The following is an 11831-nucleotide window of genomic DNA, read 5'->3' on the forward strand; positions in this document are numbered from 1 at the left end:
GCGTCAATGGAGCTGTGCGTCGATGGAGCTGAGCGTCAATGGAGCTGAGCGTCGATGGAGCTGCGCGCCGATGGAGCGGAACGTCGATGGAGCTGCCTGGCGCTCTGCCGGGTTGCAGCACGAGGCGCGCCGGGGGTTTTGTGTCAAATGAGAAGTGGGGCCGAGGAGTCTCCTGGTTTGTGTTGGTAGTGACGGCAGAGGCTGCGCGGGGCTCGCACAGCTCTCTGCGCTGCTCTCACCCTGGCTTTGCACCCTGCTGCTGTAGTTATGTTCTTCCAACCACATCTCTGCCCTGCCAGGATTTCTGCTTTCCCAACCCGGCTGCCTCTGGCTCAGCTCTGAGGTGAGCAGCAGCGCAGCGGGAGGTAACGGGACCTTCATTCCCTTCACAAAAATCAGAATTTAGCAGGATTTGTGGGTTTCTTCCTCCCCACCTTTCCTTTTCTTTTGGTTTATTGCATATAAATAAATCTGCCGTGCCAGGGAGTGGAGCTCTCTCTCCCCTGCTCAGCCACAGCTGCTCTAAAGAGACCTTTGTGCATCAGACGTTACAATGTTTGTGGGGGTCCTTTCTCCTCATTTCTCCTCCGTGAACAATTAGCTGTCAGGAAAGGGCAGTGCAGATGCAGCCCCTGTAATTAAATGATAATTTAATTGTCCCAGAGGGAACCCAGGGCTGCTCAGGATTTGGCTGTTCCCAAATCCTGGCTGTGCCTTTGTGAACAAAGGTGTGGAGCCACCTCCCAGCCCAGAATAAACTTTGCCCTGGGTTATTCCCAGCCCTGCAGCAGAGGTTTGTGTTTCCTTGGAATGCCACCCTGGAGCAGAATCCTGTGTGGGGCTGGGGGGACTCCAGGGATGGGGCTGGCTTTGGGTCACAGCCCACATCCCGTGGCTGTGGTGGTTCCAGCTGTCCCTGGAGCAGCTCCAGATCCCTGGGGCAGCTCCAGATCCCTGGGGCAGTTCCGGATCCCTGGAGAAGTTCCAGGTCCATGGAGCAGTTCCGAATCCCTGGAGAAGTTCCAGGTCCCTGGAGCAGTTCCGGATCCCTGGGGCAGTTCCAATCCCTGGGGCAGTTCCAATCCCTGGAGCAGTTCCGGATCCCTGGAGCAGTGCCAGGTCCCTGGAGCAGTTCCGGATCCCTGGGGCAGTGCCAGGCCCCTGGAGCAGTGCCAGGTCCCTGGAGCAGTTCCGGATCCCTGGAGCAGTGCCAGGTCCCTGGAGCAGTGCCAGGTCCCTGGAGCAGTGCCAGGCCCCTGGAGCAGTGCCAGGCTCACCCTGCTGAGCACAGCCTGCCCTTTCAGGCAGCAGGAATTCCCTGCAGATCCAGGTGCAAGTGCCCTTCCCTGAGGACGCCCAGGACAGTTGAGCAGAATGAGTCGAATCCAGCTGGTTGTGGTAAACATTCTCCTCCCCAGCGTGCTCCATCCCCTCCCTGTACCCAGGAACTGGTTTATACTGGGCTGCACTCTCGGCTGGAAGTGCTTTTCTGCTGAACTCTCCGAACATGATCCCAGGATGGATGTCAATCAGGATCGAAGCTAATTTGCTCAGGGCGAACAGTAATTCCTTTGACAAAGTTATTCATTGTTACAACTGCCAGGCTAAAGCTCTCTCCGGCGGTTCTTAATCCCAGGCATTAATTAGAGGTGGAGGAAATTGAAACAGGACTTTTCAAGCTGATGTTATTTTTATTACAGGTGCAAACAAAGATTATCAACGTTTAACTCCCGAGCTGGTCACGGGTGTGCTCACGAGGAGATTCTGCAATGCAGGGCTTTTCCTTGCCTTAGAAATCCCAGAACCGCCTGGGAGCTGGCACAGCTTTCCCTCGGGCATCCGAGGAACCCGGAGGGGGGCAGCCACAGCTCCAGGCAGATCCAGGATCCCAAGGGAAGCGGAGGCAGGTGCTGGATTTCCTCCTGGTCCCTGCAGCGGCTGTCACCACGGGAAGGAAGCCGTGTCCCCTGCGGTCTGGGTTGTGTCTTGGTTGACTCCCTGGTGCTGGGGAAGATTTGGTGCCCTGGGTTAGGTCAGGACCTCCTGTGCCAGCCACTGAGCTCTGCACACAGGGACTGGGGTTTGCTTCCAGCGCTCCCAGCAGCGTCCCGGGGAGCTGGATGGAGACACAAGCAGGAAAGGAGAATCAAAATACAGAGAAAAGTGGAGGGATGGATTTGTGGCTCAAAGAGCTCCTCAACAAATGGATCTTGGGGCTGATGAATCTTTGTGCTCTGCAGCTCTGCCCTGTGGAGCTGGAAAGGAGTCTCATTCATTTTCCAGCTACAAAGAGCAAGGTTTGTCCCCGCAAATCCCCTCAGAGCAGAGTTGGAAGTGACAGAGGAGAGCCCACACTCGCTGTGGGAGAGCTGCAGGGATGATTTCTTTAGTGCCCAGGAAAACCTCTTCTCCCAGAAATCTGCCAGTTCCTGGTTTCATCCCTTCATACCCTGCCCGTTGTGAGAGCAGAACCCAGCAGAGATCCCTCTCCTGGCACAGGATCAAATGAACTCCCAGACGTGCAAAAAGCAGCGATTTTTACTGGAATTGTGTTTCCGTAGCCCTCTGTACAGGATCATCCCCAAAAAAGGCATTGTGCTCCACGTTTTTGGCAAAAAACAACTCAAAGTACAAATCCACGAGCATTTTAAATGTGAAACACATCCTTTACTCATTTACTTGTTTGTTTTTTTCCCCATATCTCCTCAAGCAAATCACAAGATTCCTGCTCAGCTCCAGGAATTTACTGGCATGAGTCAATTATTCCACCCGGCTGAAGGACACCTTTCCCTCTGGGGCTGTTGAGGTGTTGAATCAGGGTGATATCAGAGCACAGGGAGGAGCAAGGGAGCACAATTCCCAAAACGAGCAACTGCGGGCACATCCTCATCCTCCCTGGCCCGAGCAGGAACAGCCGTGCTCACTCCAGGCGGGAGCTTTCGTCATTCCCCTGGGAAAGTCCTTGCTGGAAGTTCCCTCATGCAAAGCTTTCTCCTCACTCCGAATTATTCCCAGCTCTGCAGCCTGGTGCCGCTGAGCTGCAGGAACAGGGATGTGCTCCTGGGGCAGCCCTGGCACAGCCCAGCTCAGGGGCCGTGGAGATTCCCACAGCTCCTGAGCTTTCGGCACCAAAATCTGCCCCGTCCCAGGCAGAAATGTGTGGCAGCATGAAACTGAGCTGGATTTGCTATTCCACAATCCCCCTCTCCTGCTGTGGGTCCTGGGAACCCTTCCCTGTCAGAGCTCCTGAATTTTAATTTTAATTTTTAATATCAGCACTGTCCCATTTGTTGCACCATGGCTGCAGCAAAGGAGGTACAGGAGCGAATGTGACATCACAGAGCAACCCCTGGAGCAATTCCAAAAGTTTCTTTGGCTTTCAGGAGTTCAGGGATGCTTCAGTGGTTCACTGGTGAAAAGTTTTTGCTTTCCAAATAGGTCTTGTGTGACCTCATTCCCTCACAGTCATGGGAGATGTCAGAGCCCTTGTTACATAATTTAAAGTTTCTTTTCCCCACCTTGAGGAACTTGGAATTTTCTGACAGATAAAAAATGATGTAACAAGATGCCTGGATCCTGCCTGGGCATTGAATCTTCCTGTGAGCTCCTGGATCCCTCGTCCTGGTATCCCCATTCTCAGTTTGGGTCCCCAGGCTTTAGCGTTAAATAAATATTTATACATTAATAATTAATAGCAAAACGGGAAGTTGTCACGACTTCCTTTTTTTCTTCCAGGTATATCCCTGAGTGCTTTAATTACAGAATCATGGAGTATCCTGGGCTGGAAGGGACCCTCGAGGATCATCAGTCCAGCTCCTGGGGGCCCCAACAACCCCAGCCTGTCCCTGAGAGCATTGTCCAAACTCTCCTTGGACGGAGAATGGCCTGGCTTGGCTTTGTCTGAAAACTCCTTTTCCAGGAGCTGTCAGACGAAGAAAACGCTGCTTGAATTTCAGTCAATGAAATGAATTTGCTGGGCTTTTCCCTTGGCTTTCAGTTTGCAGTGTTATTTCCCCACCCCCAGCGCTGTAAGATGGCCCAAGCACTGCTGGTGGTGGAGTTCAGAGTTACAACATCCCCCAGGAATGAGCACAGCTCGAGGGAAGAGCCCAGCCTGCAGCTGCCTCCTCCAGCTGGGCGCTGTCAGGCTGATCCCAGTGTCAGGTTTATATCAATATCAGATTGATCTCAGTGTCAGGTTTATATCAATGTCAGACTGATCCCAGTGTCAGGTTTATATCAATGTCAGATTGATCCCAGTGTCAGATTGATCTCAGTGTCAGGTTTATATCAATATCAGATTGATCTCAGTGTCAGGTTTATATCAATGTCAGACTGATCCCAGTGTCAGGTTTATATCAGTGTCAGATTGATCCCAGTGTCAGATTGATCTCAGTGTCAGGTTTATATCAATGTCAGACTGATCCCAGTGTCAGGTTTATATCAGTGTCAGATTGATCTCAGTGTCAGGTTTATGTCAGTGTCAGGTTTATGTCAATGTCAGGTTTATATCAATATCAGATTGATCCCAGTGTCAGATTGATCTCAGTGTCAGGTTTATATTAATGTCAGACTGATCCCAGTGTCAGGTTTATATCAATATCAGGTTTATATAAATGTCAGATTGATATCAATGTCAGGTTGATATCAATGTCAGATTGATATCAGTGTCAGGTTTATATAATTGTCAAATTGATCTCAGTGTGAGATTTATCTCAGTGTCAGGTTTATATCAATGTCAGATTGATTTCAGTGTCAGGTTTATATCAATGTCAGATTGATATCAGTGTCAGGTTTATATCAATGTCAGGTTTATATCAATGTCAGGTTTATATCAATGTCAGGTTTATATCAATGTCAGATTGATATCAGTGTCAGGTTTATATCAATGTCAGGTTTATATCAATGTCAGATTGATATCAGTGTCAGGTTTATCTCAGATTTATGATGGGAGCAATGGGCTGATCCCAGAGGGAACAGGGATCTGGAGGCACCAGGGATCTGCAGGGATTGGAGGGAGCAGGGATGTGCAGGGATTGGAGGGAGCAGGGATCTGCAGGGATTGGAGGGAGCAGGGATGTGCAGGGACCCAGAGGGAGCAGGGATCTGCAGGGATTGGAGGGAGCAGGGATGTGCAGGGACCCCAGAGGGAGCAGGGATCTGCAGGGATTGGAGGGAGCAGGGATCTGCTCTGCAATTTGGACCAGCTCTGAACCATCTCCTGTGCCTGCCCTGGGAGGAGCCTCCTCTGTTCCTGTGCCAGAGAGCATTGATAACTCGAACTCTGCAATAAGTCTATCAGGAACACCAAATCCTTTTGGATCCTTGCCCCACATTCGCTGAGCACCTATAAAGATTTGCAAAAGCATCTCCTGGATTTAAGCACCCAAACCCCATTGACTCCACAGCCTCATTCACTGTAGAAAATGAGATTTGGTTCTTAAACCCCTTTGGAAATGTCACACCTCGCTTTGCCTTTCTGTAAAAATCCTTGTGCAAAACCCTTCTGGCTCCTTCCTGTTCTTTTTATCCCTCTGGAGTTGTCTCCAAGGCCAGGAGTTTGTGCAGACACCCCAAGCTCTGGGAGTTACACCTTGTGAGGTGCTGGGGCAGAGGGGAGCAGCACCGGGAGATGAAATCCCATTTCCCCTTCCCTCAGGGGGCACCAGCTCCTGCTCCACGTCTGCCCCCATCCCAGATCCACATCCTGCAGCTCTCCTCTGGAACTGGAGGAGTCACATCAGCCTGACTTGCTTAATCAGGAATCCTCCTGCCCACCTCCTGTCCTCTCCAGCCGAGGAGGGGGAGATTCCCAACTGGGACCAAAATCAAATTAATCACTGGCCTGTAGAGCTTTCTCCTTTTTGGTAGAATTTGGATATATTTTCCCTTTGTGTTGTTTGGTATTTTTCTCGAGGCTGGAGCTTGGTTCAGTGATTCCATGGAGTGGCTTAATGGGAATTTTTTAGGAAAATTCATTGGTACACCAATATTACACAGCATTTCCTGATGAATTCACATAAATTAATGAATTATAGGTTAAGAATGCTAGAATAATATCTAGAATTACAGATAAAGAGCAGTGTTCCCTTCTCAGTGCTACTACATTAAAAATCCTGGGAATAGAAGTTGATCTCTGGCATTAATCTAACAATGGACATCCGTGGAAAACCAGCCAATGCTGCAAGGAATTCCATCTAAAGGAATCATACAGATTATACACTTTTTATTATTATTCCTTTTCCCTAAGTTACACGGGGTTTTTTTCCTGGATTGGGGTGATTTCTTTGTCATTCCACAAAGCAAAAAAAAAAAGTTTCTTCCTTCCTAAGAAAGGAAACCTGTTTTCAAACAGGCCTTTTCTGCCAAAAAGGAGCTTTTCCTTGGCATTAAAGTAAAGCATGGACAGGGTTTGCAGATTCTCTGCCGGTGTCATAGGGGAAGCAGAATTAGAGGATGGGGAGAAGCTGCTCCCCTCCAAATTTCCCCTCCAGAATCAATGAGCTCATAGTGGAAAACCAAGCTGTCATCGAAAGAGCTTTTCACAATCTCTGTGTTTTAATATCGAAAAATTCCTCTGATGGATCACAGGAAACCATCCCATCATGGAAGTTCCACCCAGAGCTCTCTGTGCTCCAGGACTGATTTTTTTGGGATTCTTGGTGTAAAGCTTGGGCACCGAGGCACTCCACGTGTCCCGGGACGAGAGCTGAGCGAATTCGGAGGGCTTGATGCCAACACGCGCTGAAAATGCGCATTTGTTAGTGTTAATAATAATCATTAGGTGTTTATTTGTATTAATTAGGCACCGTTCGTGTGTCAGGAGCGAGCAGGCACTTGCAGACTTCTGTCAGGCTCTGCATTAGTCGCTGTGACTCGAGAGAAGCGCATCCATGGGAGCGGAGAAGGGACGAGGAGCTGAGGAGAAGGAGCAGGAGATGCGCACACGAAGTCACCGCTGCCCCGGTGTGTGACCCAGCTCCGCTCCCGGACCTCCTGCCGCTGGGTGCGATCCCAAAGGGGCGCTGGAAAGGGTCGGAAACGGGAGCAGCTGCATTTACAGCGAGAGGAGAGGAGAGGAGAGGAGAGGAGAGGAGAGGAGAGGAGAGGAGGAGGAGAGGAGAGGAGAGGAGAGGAGAGGAGAGGAGAGGAGAGGAGAGGACGAGGAGAGGAGAGGAGAGGAGAGAGGAGAGGAGAGGAGAGGAGAGGAGAGGAGAGGAGAGGAGAGGAGAGGAGAGGAGAGGAGAGGAGAGGAGAGGAGAGGAGAGGAGAGGAGAGGAGAGGAGAGGAGAGGAGAGAATGGCAGGGCTGCCCCCTGATTCTCGCCCTGCTCCTGGCTCCAAAACGCGCTCTCGGAACGAGGACGAGCAATGGGCAGGGAAGCGGTGCCCAGCCGCCCTCTGGGGCCAGGACGAGGAGGGGACAGCTCTGTCCCCTGGATCGCTTTGGATCCCTTCGGAGGGGCCCTTGGAGCCCCCCGCTCCATCCTATCCCCGGCACAGATCTCAGGTGAGCGGTTCCGTGGCTGCCGCTCGGTTCTGTGCCAGGGATGGATCCACAACCCCTGGGAAGCAGATCCAGCGTTCGGGATGTGAAGGGAGCCGCTTTTCCCTCGCCCGGAGCTGCTCCGCCCGTGCCCGGCTGTGCCGGCAGCTCCGGCGCAGGGAATTCCCGTGTTTGAGGAGCGGGATGGGCGCTCCGGGATGGGCACGGAGTCATCAGGGCCGCCGGGAATGCAGGGCCCGGGGTTGTGTCCCGTGGGATGGCAGGAGTCACGGCTCAGCTGCCAAGGGAGCGGCACCCGCTCGGGTCACGTCTCCTGCCTGTCCCCAGCCCGGAGGGACCCGGCACCGGGAGCGGCTCCCGCTGCCAGGGCAGGGGTGGATGGGACATGGGCAGGGATTGTTCCCTGGGACGCTGGGGAGACCCCGACCCTCCTGACGGGGTGCCCAGAGCAGCTGCGGCTGCTCCCTGGATCCCTGGCAGTGCCCAGGGCCAGGCTGGAGCAGCCTGGGACAGCGGGAGGTGTCCCTGCCATGGCAGCGGTGGGGTGAGATGATTTTTAAGTTCCCTTCCAACCCAAACCGCTCTGGGATTCTCTAGCAAAGGAACGGGCAGGGTCACTCCATTCCTGGATTCTGGCACTGTGATCGCTGCACTGCGGGAATCCTGCCCCTGGAAAGCACCTGGGATTGAGCTGGGTCTCCATTAATCCCTAAAGAGTGTCAGGTTCAGTTTCAAACCTCTTGTATTTATTTTCTTTTCTAAGCAGTGTATCTTAGGTTTGCCTGGCAAATAATGAGAATTGTATTCCATTACTTCACAAGCAATAAAAAGAGAAATCCACACAGTCTTTCCCCGTTTTCAAAGCCCGTGCGGAGCACAGGGCTCTTATGCCTGAGGTCTAAAATGAACATCAGGCTCAGATTATATTTAAAACCCGCAGTATAATAATGTGCAAATAGCAGGTATCTCCAAGATAGAACTAATTGTTTATTTTTTGGCTGACTTGAATCTCAATCCATAGAACAAACACAACTTGAAACCAGCAATTAAAAATTATTATTCCCTTTCCTTCTGATTGATGTGGGAGCAGGGATTAGAGGTCATGCAATTATCCCTCTCATGCTTATCAGGTAGAAGGAGTTTTCGTTTATTGAACTTTCTCTTTCTGTCTTTAATCTGTGTTTCCCATCAACCACTTTTGGAAGTTTATTTGGTCTCTCTTCACTCTTCCTCTGTGATGAAGAGACAGAACGAGAGAGAGAAAACCAGCGAGGAAAGGAAATGACTGGCAAACCATTAAAGGTCGTTTAAAAATCTCATAATTTCATTTCCTCCTCGAAGTTTACCTGGGACTCCCAATTATTTTTTTTTTTCTGGCTGTAGCTGTGACCCAATGTAAAATAGGAACTTGGAGCCACGTGTTGCAATCCTGTGGTTCTGCGGTGGCAGGGAGCGTTTATAAGGCGCCCCTTTCCCCTGCAGACCTTGGGACCAGAACTTGGCTTCCTTCACATCGCAGAGCCAACCTTCAGCTGCAGCTCCAGGAAACGGTGAGAACTCCTTTCTTCTTTACTCAGCTGCCAGGTAAAACGAACGAGAATTTACCATAATTTCTTTGAGAGTGGATTGGAACCGTTCTTGGGACGTTTTCCTCAGGGCAGTGTTTGTGCTCTCGTCAAGCGCAGCACGCGCTGCGCACATGTAAATTCTCCTGGAGCCGTAGGCTGTGTCACCAGGCAGTGACAACACCTCTGCCGGATCAGGATTGGTGTTTCTGGCCTGGGAGCGCTGCCAAGCTCCTTTTTATGGCTGCTCTGTTCCATCGGCCGGACCCTGCCTGCTGCTGGGACTGGCACAGGGAGGTGCAGAGGTTCCTTCCTGCCAGGAACCATTGGGAGATTCTCAGGGAAGGAACCGGGGCTCTGTCCCGGCCCTGGAGCTCCAGGGACAGGGAGGGGACACCAAGGACACAGCCCCCGTGCCCCTGTGCTCAGGTGAGACCCCACCTGCAGAGCCCTGGGGTCTCCAACATCAGCAGGACCTGGAGCTGCTGGGGAGGGTCCAGAGGAGCCATGGAGCTGCTGGAGCCAGGCTGCGAGAGCTGGGGGTGCTCACCTGGAGAGGAGAAGCTCCAGGGAGAGCTCCGAGCACCTAAGGGGGCTCCAGAAGAGCTGCAGAGGGACAGGGGACAGGGGATGGAGGGACAGGACCCAGGGAATGGCTCCCAGTGCCAGAGGGCAGGGCTGGATGGGAGATTGGGCAGGAATTGTTCCCTGGCAGGGTGGGCAGCCCTGGCACAGGGTGCCCAGAGCAGCTGTGGCTGCCCCTGGATCCCTGGCAGTGTCCAAGGCCAGGTTGGACACTGGGGTTGGAGCAGCCTGGGACAGTGGGAGGTGTCCCTGCCATGGCTGGGGTGGCACTGGGTGGGCTTTGGGGTCCTTCCAACCCAAACTGTTCCATCATTCTGCGGTTCCCTGAACTTCTGGAGCTGGAATATTCTCATTTCTGAAGTGCTCAGGCACTCACTGGTGTTGTTCAGAAACTGAGTTTATTTCTGAATAGTTTCGCAATAAAATTTTGAGATTGGGGAGGGGCTCTCTCATGTCACCAAAAATTTAATCTCTTTTCATTAAAAACCTGAACCATGAAGCTTCTCCCACAAAGCAGGAGAAACTTTTCTGTTTTAGAGGTTTTAATTGTGGTGAATGAAAGAGAAGGCACAAGTCCCCCTGCTCTCCCCCAGGCAGAGCTGGTGTTTTGGTGTTTTGATGTTCAGTTTCAGGTTTATGAAGTGTGGTGATGAATTTCGTGCTCCTGTGACAGAAACCAGCAGCTTTCAGAAAGTTGCCAAATGAATCTTTCTGTTGGAAATTCCAGTGAATCCTGCCTGAAATCTAAGAGTGCAATGAAGCAGTGCACTGCTAGCAGGATATTATACATTTCACAGCTCTTCTCCAACCTAAGTGATTCTGTAATTTCTGTGTGCTGGCTTTCCCCTGAGCCTTGTGCCCCTCTCTGAGCGCAACAGGAGCTGCTGCCTCTCCTGGAGCCTCTCCAGACACTTTATTGTAGCTCCTGGTCCCACGAAGAGCAGGGTACAAATCCAAAGGGCACTGGATGGTTTGTGGCCAGGATTTAGGATGCTCAGAACAGCGGGAGCTGCAGTAGGACCCGATTTGCACAGGAACACACTCTGCTCTCAAGGAATCAGGAGAGCCAACCCCCCGTTCATTACAGAAAGAGTGGTTTGGGAGGAAGAAAACCAACTCAAACCACTTAATTTTGTGTCTGACCTGCATTCAACCTCCCACTGTAGTCAGATTAGATATTCACCATCTCTTTCTTGAAGAGATCCCATATCTGTTAATTTGGTTTACTCTCCAGTTTAAAGAGGGCTGGAAGTGCATCTAAATAACTGTTGTTAATTTTTTAATGCAAGTGATGACAACATTTGGCAAAGGTGCTTGGTGTTCCATGGAGAGTTCTGCTGGTATTTGGAACAAATTCAGGACAAATTTCCATTTATACACTGGACATCCAGCAGCAACCATCTCCACTCCCAGCCTTTCCTGCAGACACAGCTGTGGCACTGAACCCAGGGGGAATTTTGCCTGAAATTGTTCACGAATTCAGACTGTGAGAGCTCAGGGGGATGCCAGAGCTGGGACTGGAGCTGGAGCAGTCAGGCAAGCGCTGCCACCGGTTCAGGGAGGATGGACACAAAATCCAGCAGAGCCCTCCTTGGGTTTGTCCACAACCCTTTGCTTTAATGGAACTGCTGGTGAGCTGAGCCAAGCTCAGGCTTTGGATGGGTGGAACTCGATGCTCATGGATCCTGTAGGTCATGGGGAATCATGGAATCACTGAGGTTGGGAAAGAGCTTTGGGGTCACCGAGTCCCGGCTGTGCCCAGCCCAGAGCTCTGAGTGCCACCTCCAGGAATTCCTGGGGCACCTCCAGGGATGGGGATCCGAACCTCCCTGGGCAGCCCTTGGTCCTTTCATCCAGTGCCTTTTTCATGGAATTGTCCTCACTGGGCCAAGCAGGGCTTCTACATTTAACGAGGCACCAGCCCCGACCCGCTCACACCGTTCCCTGTGAGCGACTCCTCCTCCGGACTGCCTCGCCGTGGGAACCCCAAGAGATCCAAATCACGGCTCCAGCTCCTGCACAAACCCGAGATTCCGCTTTTATGGGGTCCCAGAGTTGTCAGAATGGGAAGATGTTCCTCAGGTCTCTGGGATGATTTTGTGTCCTTGTCACCATGCCCAGCCCCAGCCTGATTTTGGAGCACACTCAGCCAACCCAGGGAAGTTTAATAATGTG

The sequence above is a fragment of the Hirundo rustica genome, chromosome 14 (genome assembly GCF_015227805.2).
Source record: "Hirundo rustica isolate bHirRus1 chromosome 14, bHirRus1.pri.v3, whole genome shotgun sequence".
NCBI lineage: Eukaryota > Metazoa > Chordata > Aves > Passeriformes > Hirundinidae > Hirundo > Hirundo rustica.